This window comes from Schistocerca gregaria, chromosome 5 (assembly GCF_023897955.1).
Source record: "Schistocerca gregaria isolate iqSchGreg1 chromosome 5, iqSchGreg1.2, whole genome shotgun sequence".
Lineage (NCBI taxonomy): Eukaryota > Metazoa > Arthropoda > Insecta > Orthoptera > Acrididae > Schistocerca > Schistocerca gregaria.
The window spans coordinates 500,343,673-500,357,194 of NC_064924.1; positions in this window are offsets into that span (position 1 = coordinate 500,343,673).

Genomic DNA, 13,522 nt, shown 5'->3' on the forward strand with positions numbered 1-13,522 from the left:
TAGTGCCGACATTGTGCATGCTCTGTTGCCTGTGTCTATGTGCCTGTGGTTCTGTCAGTGTGATCATGTGATGTATCTGACCCCAGGAATGTGTCAATAAAGTTTCCCCTTCCTGGGACAATGAATTCACGGTGTTCTTATTTCAATTTCCAGGAGTGTAGTTGATGTTCCGCACAGCGGTAGGAAACGATGCGGATGGATTGACTGTCGTAATTGCTTCTGCAATAACGAGGGATGTAAATTCCAGGTATCATGAGACCGATATGTCCTTTCATGGCGTAGGTGGTCGGAAAATAGATCTTATACCTCGTCTTCCCAGTACTCTGCCTATTTTTCTGTATGTAGCGCTACAGAAAGGAAGGAATGCAATCGGTGGTACATCACGTGAATGTTCAATATTTTCACGTTTCCTTTTCTTGGAGAACGCTGACTTGGTATCATGTGACCGAAAGCCGTTATTTCGGAACACAACTTTAGATGATTAACTCAAGTATACATGTGGTCCTCGCGAGAAAACGTTTTTGCTCTATGCGCCTGCATATTTAAAGCTGTTCTCTTTTGGACTGGGTGGTGAAAACTCTCGGCGGTAAGACATAAATCAGTGTGCGTCTGTTTGCTGTACACTGAGTGGCTAAAGCGTCCATCCGAATTTCATTTTACGGAAACATCTAAAAATGGTAGCCTTCCCTCCGTGTTTCGACAGTGAACTGGATGTTTGGGTGCACAGTGTTTATAGTTCATGGAAGCTCTCAAGAACTGCTATGCTGTGTAGCCAGACCATGTATGTGTCGTCAACATAACCATAAACTGAAGATGGACAAAGGTGAGCCAGATTTAATGCACATTCGTCAAAATATCCCATAAAAAGTTGACCATTGCTAGAGACAGTGGAGAACCAAAAGCCATTCCACCCATAATTTCATAAAATTTACTGCCATACAAAAACTAGGTGGCTGTCATAACACGCCAGAACAACTTTATTGTTTCAGGACGAAAATGCTCTGCAAGCAGTTTCGGTGTGTCCTCCGCAGGAACTTTTGTAAATAGTGGGACGAAATCCAGGGTGACTAAAATATTGTTTGTGCCAACTGTAACCTGCTTAATTTTCGCAATGATTTGATATTCACACCCAACCAGCTATTGGAGTCATCAAATTAGTTAAACATTTTGCCTTCCTGTATGTAGGAGAACCAATAGCGCTAACAATAGGTATCAATGGTTTACCTTTCTTGTGGACTTTAGGTAGTCCATGTGGTCTAGAAGGTCTAATACTCCTGCTCTAAGATTCTTGATGACATCCTCTGGTAGACCAGAAGTCTTTAGGAACACCTTTTTTCTGCTGTGTGACAGAGTTGGGTCCTGTTTTAGGCTTTTGTATGTGCTACCGCCCAACAAAGACTCCACTTTGCTCTGATATTCAGTGGTATTAAGAACAACCATGGTGTTTCCTCTGCTAACCGGAAGTACCAGAAGATCTTCATCTTTCTGCAGTGCACGGACCTCTGTTTCTCTGCTCTGCCGATGTTAGATTTAGGCAGCTTGACTGAGGCTAAAATGCGACAGGTGATAAGTCGTAAGTCGGCAGCGTCATTTTGTGGGAAACGCCTTACCGCCTGTTCCACTCCACCGATGAACTCCATGACAGGTAAAGCGCGTATTGTAGGAGCGAAATTCAATCCTTTATTAAGGGCCAAAGCGGCTAGTTCATGCAGGTTCCTGTCCAACAAGTTGTATTGGATGCTGATGCACACTAATTAATATCTTAGCGCTCAGAGTTTTCACCTCCCAGTCCATAAGTGAGCAGCTTTAAATACGTGTACTGGTACACAGAGCAAAAAACGTTTTCTGACGAGGACCATCTGTATCCCGAAATTAATCATCTAAAGTAAGTGTTCCAAAAGAATGGCTTTGGGTCACGTGATATGATGCCAGCGTTCTCCAAGAAAAGGAAACGTGAAAAGGTTGAACATTTAGGTGATATACCACCGACTGTATCCCTTCCGCTCCGTGGCGCTACACCCAGCAAAATGGCAGAGTGCTGGGAAGACGAGGTATAAGATCTATTTTCCGACCTCCTAAGACGATAAAGGAGGTGCTACGCCATGTTAAGGATAATCTCGGCCTCAAGATCCCTGGGATTTACAACATCCCTTATAAGCGTGGAAGCAATTACGTCAGTCAGCATATCCGCATCATTTCCGACTGCTTTCCGACCGCTGTGCAGAACGTCAACGACATATTAAAAATCAAGAACTAGAGAAACCTACAATTGCTGAGCACATCCTCACTAACAAGCATAAAATTCTGTTTGATGAAACAAAAGTTTAATTTCAGGCTCCTACATACTATGACTCCGTAATTCAAGAGGCTGTAGAAATGAGGATGTGTGAGAAAATCTTCAACTGTGACAGCGGATAGTCTTCGCGCTCCACATAAGTGAGCTCTCAATGCAGAGAAGAGCCAGAGATATTCGTCATAATGTTTACACTACGGCGGGAGCGGTAGTGTCACCACTGCAGACGTTGACACCATCTGCGAGAGCCTTACGTAATTACCGACTATTCAGAAGTCGTCTAAGGACTGTATAAGACCACCACAGCAGCAGTTTTGACAGTCAGTTGCTCCTGTGGAAGACGATGGCGGTATCCGTCGAAAGCTCGAGGTTTTACCCTGAATTGATGTGGGAAGAAGTCCGAGAATGTTTTATATAACAGAGCCGTCGCAAAAGACTTCGTTCTCATATAATTTTGACATTGCGCACCAGGTTCGTTAACCGGAGAAGCTGCGCGCGGGATATGCACAGTTTTGGAGTAATTTTGCATTTCTGCAAAGCTTTCGGGATAAGGAGAGCGTGCCTGAATTTGCTGTGGTTAAACATCACATAGGTTTTCAAGAGTGAATAATATTTCGAAAGACCAGCCGAGCCATCTTCAAACAAAGGATACGAAATACGATCTACAAACTGAATACTAATGCACGCAGTTACATAACTGCCATCTCTTTTTATCTGTAGTTCTCTCATTTCTCAAATATCTATGGCAGCACATCAAAGAGTTCACCATGACGACACAACTGCTAAAGAAACAAAGAAATTTGAGCATCTTGTAACCATGCAAAGATCGCTGTCATCTCAAGGAACGGCACGCTTTGTCATCAATCTGTTGGACAAGAACATGGATGAAGGAGTCGTTTCGGCCCTTAACAAAGAATTGAATTTCGCTCTTATACCACATACTTTACATATCATGGAGTTCATTAGCGGAGTGGAGCTGGCGGTACAGTGGCTCACAAGATGACGTGGACGACATTAGACGTACAGTACTATCAGTCGTATTTTAGCCTCAGCCAAGCCGCCCAAGTGTAACATTAGCAGAGCAGAGGGATAGGGGTTCTGTGCATTGCAGAATGATGAAGATCTTGTGGTACTTCCGGCTGACAAGGAATATGCCACTGTTATTCTTTATACAATTGAATATCACAGCAATGTGGCATTTTTGTTTGAAGGCAAATGACTAAAACGGAGCCCAACTCTGTTACACAGCAGAACACGGTGGAACTCCTGAAGAATTCTCGTATACCAAAAATCTTAAGGCACAGACTCCTAGACCTCTTAGGCTTTACGGATTATCTAATTCCAAAAAGAAGGTAAACAATTGAGGCCAATTGTTAGTCTTTTTGCTTCTCCTACTTACAGGAAGGCCAAATATTTAACTGAGTTGATAAATCCAGTAACAGGTGGGTTTGGACATCAAATCAAAAACTCTCAGATGTTCATTGAGAAAATTAAACAGATTATAGTTGACCCAAATTAAATATTTAATCATTCAGGATGTGGCCTCACTGTTTACAAAAGGACCTGTGGAGGACGCACTGAAACTGTTGGAAGAGCGTTTTCCTCTTGAAATGAGAAAGTTGATCCTACATATTATGACGACCACCTACTCTTTGTAAGTCTGTAAATTGTATGAAATGACGGACAAAATGGCTGTCGGTTCTCCGTTATCTCCAGCAACGAGAACCTTTTTTTATGGGACGTTTCGAGGAATGTGAATTAAATTGGCTCTTCTTCCTCCATCTTCATTTTATCATAGTGTTAACGGGACGCTCATGGTCTCGCCACACTCCCTAGAAGCTCTTGAGGACGTCCATGAACATATGTGCACTATGCATTCCAACATCTAGTCCACTGTCAGTACAGAGAAAGAGGGAAGGCTGGCATTTTTAGACGTTTTGGTACAACAAATGTTGTATGGACGCCTCGGCTACTCTGTGTACTACAAGCTGACACACACTGATTTATATCTCAGCTCCCAGAGTTTTCACCGTCCAATGCTGAAGAGAGCAGCTTTAATTCATTGGTACGCAGAGTAAAAATATTTTCCAACGAGGACCATTAGTATCCCGAAATTAATCATCAAAGTATGTGCTCCGAAAGAACGGCTATGGGTCATGTGATATGAAATCAGTGTTCTCCAATAAAAGGAAATTTGAAACTGTTGAAAATTCACTTGATGAACCACCAATTGCATTCCATCCTTTCTGCGGCGCTACATCTAGCAAAATAGCCAGAGTCCTGGTGTAAACGAGGTGTAAGAGATATTTTGCGACCTCCTAAGACGATAAAGGAGATGCTACACTCTGTTAAGGGCAATCTCGGCCTCAGCATCCCTGGGATCTACAATGTCCCTTGTGAGTGTGACAGCAATTGCACTGGTCATGAAGACCGCACCGTTTCCGACCGCTGTGCAGAACATCAACGATATGTTAAAAATCGAGAACTGCGAAAATCCACAGTTGCTGAGCACCTTCTCACAAACAAACATTAAATACTGAAATACTGATTGACTAAAGAAAAGTTTTGTCCGATCCTCCTACATACTGTGACTCTGTAATTAAAGAAGCTGTAGAAATAAGAATGTGTGAGAAAATCTTCGACAGCAACAGCGGATATAATCTTAGCGGTGTACGGAAATTGTCGATGCAGAAAAAAAGCCAGCGATATTCGTCAAAATGTTTTAAGTATACAGTTCATATGGTAATTCTTGTTGTTGCTAGAATCTTTAGTCAGTGACATAAAAAAAATGAATATTTTCTCTTGATAAATTTGGATAACTTGAATTTATGCAGTGCTTGTTTTTTCCCTCTTTCACAATAGTTTTATTTTCTGCTATACTCAGAATAAAACAGTTCATGGGCCCACACGAATAGTAAACGGTTGTGAAAACACACTTGACCACTTAACATTAAACAATCCTGAGTTAATAACGAGCATCAAAACCGATACAGGGATTAATGAACACGGGGTTGTCGTAGCGTAGTGAGATTGAATATTGTAATCCCCAAATCCTCCAAAAATAAGCGAAAAATATACCTATTCAAAAAAGCAGATAAAATTTCACTTGGCGCCTTCCGGAGACACAATCTCCACTCATTCGAAATTAATAATATGAGTGTACATCAGATGTGGCTTGAATTCAAAGAAATGGTATCCGCAGCAGTTGAGAGATTTACACCAAATAAATTAACAAACGACGGAGCTGATCCTCCTTGGTACATAAAACGGGTTAGAACACTGTTGCAGAAACAACGAAACAAACATGTCAAATTTAAACAGACGCAAAATTCTCAAGATTGGCGATCTTTTACATAAGCTCGAAATTTTGCGCGGACTTCAATGCGAGATGCTTATAACAGTTTACACAACAAAACTTTGTCTCGAAACCTGGCAAAAAACCCAAATAGATTCTGGTCGTATGTGAAGTATGTTACCGGCAAGAAACAATCAATGCCTTCTCTGCGCGATAGCAGTGGAGATACTATCGAAGACAGTGCTGCCAAAACAGAGTTACTAAACACAGCCTTCCGAAATGTCTTCACAAAAGAATACGAAGTAAATATTCCAGAATTCGAATGGAGAACAACTGCCAGCATGAGTAACGTAGAAGTAAATATCCTTGGAGTAGTGAAGCAACTTAAGTCACTTAATAAAAGCAAGTATTTTGGTCCAGATTGTATACCAATTAGGTTCCTTTCGGAGTATGCTGATGCATTAGCTCCACAATCACACACAACCGTTGGCTAGACGAAAGATCCGTACCCAAAGACTGGAAAGTTGTACAGGTCACACCAATATTCAAGAAATGTAGTAGGAGCAATCCACTAAATTACAGGCCCACATCGTTAACGTCAATATGCAGCAGGATTTTGGAAGATATATTGTGTTATGAATTACCTCGAAGAAAACTGTCTATTAACACACAGTCAACATTGGTTTAGAAAACATCGTTCCTGTGAAACACAACTAGCTCTTTATTCACATAAAGTGTTGAGTGCTATTGACAAGGGATTTCAGATCTATTATGTGTTTCTGGATTTCCGGAAGGCTTTTGACACTGTACCACATAAGCGGCTTGTAGTGAAATTGCGTGCTTATGGAATATCGTCGCAGTTATGTGACTGGATTTGTGATTTTCTGTCAGAAACAAAAGTTACATCTGGCCTTCTCCAAGGTAGTGTTATAGGCCCTTTGCTATTCCTTATCTATATAAACGATTTGGGAGACAATCTGAGCAGCCGTCTTAGGTTGTTTGCAGATAAAACCGTCGTTTATCGACTAATAAAGTCATCAGAAGATCAAAACAAATTGCAAAACGATTTAGAAAAGATATCTGAATGGTGAGAAAATTGGCAGTTGACCCTAAATAACGAAAAGTGAGAGATCATCCACATGAATGCTAAATGGGATTCGTTAAACTTCGATTACACGATAAATCAGTCTAATCAAAAAGCAGTAAATTCTACTAAACACCTAGGTATTACAATTATGAACAACTTAAGTTGGAAGGAACACATAGAAAATGTTGTGGGGAAGGCTAACCAAAGACTGCGCTTTACTGGCAGGACACTTAGAAAATGTAACACATCTTCTAAGGAGAATGCTTGTCTGTCCTCTTTTAGAATACTGCTGCACAGTGTGGGATCCTTACCAGATAGGACTGACGGAGTACATCGAAAAAGTTCAAAGAAGGGCAGCACGTTTTGTATTATCGCGAAATATGGGAGAGAGTGTCACAGAAATGATACTGGATTTGGGCTGGACATCATTAAAAGAAAGGCGTTTTTCGTTGTGACAGAATCTTCTCACGAAATTCCAGTCATCGACTTTCTCCTCCGAATGCGAAAATATTTTGTTGGCACCGACCTACATCGGAAGAAATGATCACCACGATAAAATAAGGGAAATCAGAGCTCGTACGGAAAGATATAGGTGTTCGTTCTTTCCGCGTGCTATACGAGATTGGAAAAATAGAGAATAGTGAAGGTGGTTCGATGAACCCTCTGCCAGGCACTTAAATGTGATTTGCAGAGTATCCATGTAGATGTAGATATAGAGTGAAAAGTGACCTTAAGAGGTTCGAGTGGCATTGATATGGAAGAAGAAGATAACATGTGTTGGACGATTTTTAATTCAGCTGTACTAGTGTATGATACAGTAAGCGAAAGATCTTCTTTTTACAGCTCCCTATCATTTAAATGGGCTACTCCCTTTGTCAGAAAATTTCAGGACAGGTTTTATAAGAACAGAAAATTACACTTAGCGAGTAATGATTCTACCTGCTATAGAAGTAGTCCACTTGGCTATCTATATACAATTGCCAACGTTTTTGGAGGTGTTGGACGCAGGGAGGGGACTTTTCAACTGCAATGTTTATAAGCTCATTTGTCACGGCCCGTTGGATGTCTGCGATATTTTGATGGTGCTTTCCTTTCAATCACCTTTTCACTCAGGAAACAAGACAACATCACAAGGCGAGAGGTCTGGCGATCATGGCAGATGTAGGATGGCAATAACAGAATGTCTGGCCACATATTCGGTAACAGATAAAGCAGTGTGGGGTCTTTCATTGCCTTGCAGTAAGATTCAGTCTTGAGAATAGCACAAATCAGGGAGGCAACACTGAATTGCTAGTCGCAAACATTTCAAGACTTCGATTTAAAGAGTTTGAATCACTATCTGACCCGGAGAAACATACTCATGGTGAACTAATGCTATCAAAGAATGGGATCACCATTGTCTTTGTTTTCGAAGGTTGTCATTTGACTTTCTTCAAGGCTGGTGATTCAGGACTCCCCCCCCCATTCAGCACTTTGAGACTTCATCTGAGGATCGTACCGTCGCTCCAAATTTCATCCCCAGCAATAATCTTTGGCTGAAATCTGGGATCACTTCTGGCTCTATCCACTAGTTCAGCAGAAATTCTTCGTCTCTCCTCTTTCTGTTCATCTGTTAGTGTGGGAGGGACGAGTTTTGCATTAACGTTCTGCTTGCCCAAATCTTCGCATAAAGTCATATGACACACATTACGATTCAAATAGTTCTGCTGATAACGCACACACAGTTACACGTCAGTCTTCTTGCAAGAACTGTATTATACACTCCACGTTTGCATAGTTACGTGCTGTATATGGGCGACCAGCTCTAGGATCGTCTTGCACTGAATCTCTGCCGACACAAAACCTTTTGTGTCACTCGGAAACACTACTTCTTCGAAGTGTCTTACCTGCTTAATCATTGTCCATGTTTCACTAGGGTTTTCCTGAGCTTAACGCTGAATTTAGTGTACACTCTTTGCACATAATCAGATTCCACTGTGTCACCGTAACTAATGCGCCACGAACCCAATGTGTTGTATGGCACAGCCCTGCCACGTAGTGAGTTTGCGCGGAAGCATGGCCAAGGTCAATTTAAGGACGTACTCATAGCAGATAACGTCATAACAATATTTTTTTTTACTATTACAAAACTAGAAATAATAAAACAAGTGTCGCCGGCTGGGGTGGCCGAGCGGTTCTAGCTACAGTCCGGAACCGCGCGACCGCAACGGTCGCAGGTTCGAATCCTGCCTCGGGCATGGATGTGTGTGATGTCCTTAGGTTGGTTAGGTTTAAGTAGTTCTAAGTTATAGGGCATTAATGACCTCAGAAGTTAAGCCCTATAGTGCTCAGAGCCATTTGAACCAAAACAAGTATACTGGAACTTTTCTGTCAAAGGAAGTGCTTCTAATGAGGTTACTGTGTATTGGTATGTAGGGTGTCAGGATAAGGCCGTCGTCGTACTGCGCACTGATTGAGTATCACTGAAATTCGAAAGTTGTGTCAAAGCTTGGCTCACTTTGTAGAAGCTCAGCTCACTTTATAAGCATGGAGCCGTAGTGGAACGTCGTGCGCTAGAAGTTATCTATCGATTGTGTTGATGGCCCTTTGGGATTCGCGGATTGAGATCACAAAACGATGCTTTCCTCCATAATTTTCCCACCATACACTCTTTCCAAAAATCCTCCTCACTCATGTAATGTGAAGTGCTCTCATTGTAACATCGTAACTCTAATACTCTACTGATTTATTTTGCTTTTATTTTATTTAATGTTACATCGTTGAGCTTCTGCAAAAGTGTTTGAATCGATAACACAAAATTGTTTACTCCTTTCTTTGTAAAAACTTTGATGTTATGGTTTGATTCTATGCAAAGTAGTGTATCTGTCAATTAAATTCTTTGTCCCATTTGGAGGGAACAAAACTAACTGTATAATTGTAATTTCTGTGTGAATAATTTTTTGTAGAAATGTCAATATGTGTAAATGTTCTGTTTTATTTAATTCCTGTGTGAATAATTTTTTGTAGAAATGTCAATATGTGTAAATGTTCTGTTTTATTCAATGCGTTTGGTTACTGTTATGTAAACTGCTGGTCCTCACTTAGGGTTCTTAGTTAGTTTTTATGTAAATGGTGTAGTAGTTCACATCGGGAACGGAACTGTGTAGCGCGCGCAAATTGTGGTTGGCTAGGTAGAAAAGGTGGAACCAAGAGTCAGTCGGGGACGAGCTACCAAACTGTGCACTGCCATGTAACAGTTGCATATTGTGCTGGTTCCGAGAGAGGCTTTTCCTCCTACTTTCCCATGCCTCGGATGGATGGATAAATAGCTGGAACGATTCTGGAATTGGTATTCATCATTGCCACCAAGAAGGGCCAGAGTCCAGCAATTCTGTCTGCAAATCCGCCTACCAACAAGCAGTTGCCACCACATTGCGCAATCATTATAAAGGAGTAGTCTAATAATGTACAGTGAAGGATCAGCTTATTGGGCGATTTAGTGTGCACAAATATAAGGTAACTTATTACTGAATTTATGTACCTACCTTGATTTATTTTCCTATCAGAACACCTCTCAGGTTCCTCTCCATCTGAACTGCGATTACCGAGTGTCCTATTTTGTGGAAAAAAATAAAAGCCTCAAAGTTAGACAGTTAATTACATAATGTTGTTTGATCGTTGATGAGAAGGGCATATTCAGATTTACTGTGGATTTAGTGAAATTGGGGGAGGCATTAAATGTAGTTTTGTGAAGTTTCAAAGTCACCTATTTAATCATTTACTTGAAAGTAGAAGACTGTGGTAATAAAAACAATTTGCTTTTTCTTTTATAAATTAAAGTTCTTAAAATTGAGGCTTATAAAGTTTTGCTTAGTTAACGATCGTGGTGCTGCCTGTAGTAAATTTTAAAAGGTGAGTCAGTTTCTTGTAAATTTGTCAACACTGGGTCCCACTGTAGTAAAAGTCGTGAACTGCATTTATGGATAGTTATATAAGTTATATAATCATACTTGCTAAGCACTTGTTTCTTTTGGGTATTGAAAGTGCATATTAATAGTGTAATAAGATCCACAGGTCATCCTTTACCACTATTTAAGAAAACAATAATTTATTTATTCAAAAGACAGTGAAAAGTAACTTGTTAGTGAATTCCATTTAACTTTCATTTTAAATAGTAAGGTATTTAACTGAGAGAGGCTTAACCTGTTACCAGCTCGTAATTTTGCAGTGAACAACATTTCTAATTCTGTGTCAATTAGGAAAGTGTTTGAAAAATAATACTTAATCTATGTCCAATTTATGATTCTGCAGTGAATGTTAATAGCAATGTTATAAAGACCATTCAGTTTGAACAAACCCTGAAAGTAATAGTGTGTTTTGGTATCTGTTTATTGTTGCAAATAGTTTGTGCTGCTCTAGCTGTAAGTTTCAATCTTACCGTAAACATATGTATGTGTCAGAGTTCATTGCACTCGCGTGTGGCCAAGTAGAGGTTGTGTTTGTCCGTTAAAGTTACTCATACCTACTTTCTTAAACGAGAACGTTAATCTTTCTCTTGCCTAATTAGGCTGGCGACCATTTTTCCTTATTCTTCAAACAATATAGCTAGGCAAAAATAGTGTTCGTTACTGTTCAAATATTTACATAATTCTGACTTTCATTTCCGATAAGCCATTTCCATTACGTACTACACAGTCAACATAACAAAATTCCTCTCAGAGGGTAACACTTCTGTTGCGTTATACTATAATTGGTTTAATAAAATAGTTTTATTTCACAACCTGTCTCCAGCTTCGAGGTTATGGTATAGCTGTAGCAGAAAGGAGTGTTATATCCTTTCCCATATTTTACAAGACAGCAAAATTTTACTTAAAGTCTTCAATATACCATCGCCCATTGTAATAAGGTAAAAAAAGTACATGATTCATATTTCTTTTTTTCCCGGAAAAATATTCCTGTATGTTTCATAAATGCTCTCAGTAGAAGAGCAACAATGTACTGGTTTCATACCATAAAATTAAAGAGAAAAAAAGGATGCTTGGCAGAAAATTTGCAAGAGCACTCAGACAATCATGCTATTTCTCAAACAAGAAACTGTAAATCAGATTTTTATCAAATACTGGAACCCATACGGCAGGTAGTAGTATTGGGACAATATAAGTTTCAGGCCTCTCTGCATTTTTGCCAGATGTATCCAAGATGGCGGCGATGACGTTATTCGAGATGGTTGGGAAGTTTGAATTTTGGCGGGAAAGTGCCACGCCCACCTCCCCCCAGAAAAATGGCGTGAAGCTCAAATTCCAACAGGATAATGCACAACACCTTTATTATCTCTACTAAGCAAAGAAAATGGTGGGGAAAATATCTCACTTGGTCTACATCCTCTAACCTAATTCACCCGACCACCACTTCCTTCAACGAACTGGCGCCAAGTTTCAATTCCAACAGGATAATGCACCACACCCCTGTTATCTCTACCAAACTATGAAAATCCCCAGAGGATATGCCACTTGGGCTACCTCCACTAAACTAAGTCAACCAAAAGTCAATTCCTCCTACGAACCGACGCCAAGTTTCAATTTTGGTGGGGTGATAGGTCACATGGGGTTCTGCTACTAGCACGAAAGAAAGGACACTTGTACTAATCTCAGTCGACTCCTGCACCTAAGGATTCATTGAGAAAAAGCACTTTTCTTTATTATTTAAGCAATTTCAAGCAAGTGTGTTCACCACTGGGTCTGGACTCCAAGTGGCTTACTTCAGATCGCCACCAGCAGAGGGCGCTCTCAAGTCGTCAGGTGATGACACAAGTACCGTTATCCAAGATGGCGCTACCAAGTGTGTCCACCAAGAGGTCCAGAGCCAAACTGGCTTAGTTCATTTCGTCGCCACCAGAGGGCATTACCGTGATGTCGGGTTATGACGCAAGTACCGTTATTCAAGATTGCTGCTTACATTTTCTTCACCATGTGCTCTAGGGCACACAACCACTGCATAGTCTTATTATATACCCCCAGATCATATGTTCTATCTCTCTCACGTCTGCAGCCCACGAGCGCACGACCGCTGACGTCACAACCACCAGCCTGCACATTCATATCCGCACCTAAGATAGTCTTCTGCAAATACCCTAATGAATGTAAGTCAACACACGTGACACCCACATCGCACATCTAACGTATCAATTACGTAAGTACTTAATTCCATAGCAATTTTAATTATATTTCAAAATCAATGTACTATTCAGTTATCAAATGAGAATTTTCACATTTTCCCAATAGGAGTGCAATGCTCATTCATTCATGATGTAGCACCTCCTCTAGCCCTAGAATGCTGCACTCCTATTGGCTACTGAATTAGTCATGTGATTTTACGTCATAGAACCCCAGATGGTGCTCTGTAGGGGGAAAATGGTGCAAAATGACTCAGGTTGGTCTTGGCTGCTGGGGAAAGTAAGGAAGGAGAGCACTCAATTTATTTTCAAACATTTTACTTATCACACTCATACAAAAGAGATTCTTCGTGCCATCTCACACAGTCCACAGACCTGTAAACTACTTCTAAATAACGCTCTCCAGACATGCAAACAACTCCTAATTTTCTCAAATAATTCCATTACACACTTGCAGACTCTTCCTAACTAATGCAGCACAGGGATGTGTAGACATGCTCAGTACTCGTAAACTGTCCAAATAACACATAGCATAGCGTACAGGCCTGCTCCCAAAATAATGCAATCAAAGCGCGCAAGCACCCTCCGCCAACCCCTGTCCAGTAGAGCTCACAGACAACCCAACAAAGGGGCGCGGACGTCAGCTGTCAAACAATACACAGGCCCCCTCTCGGGTCCCGCAAGCATGAGGTGCCC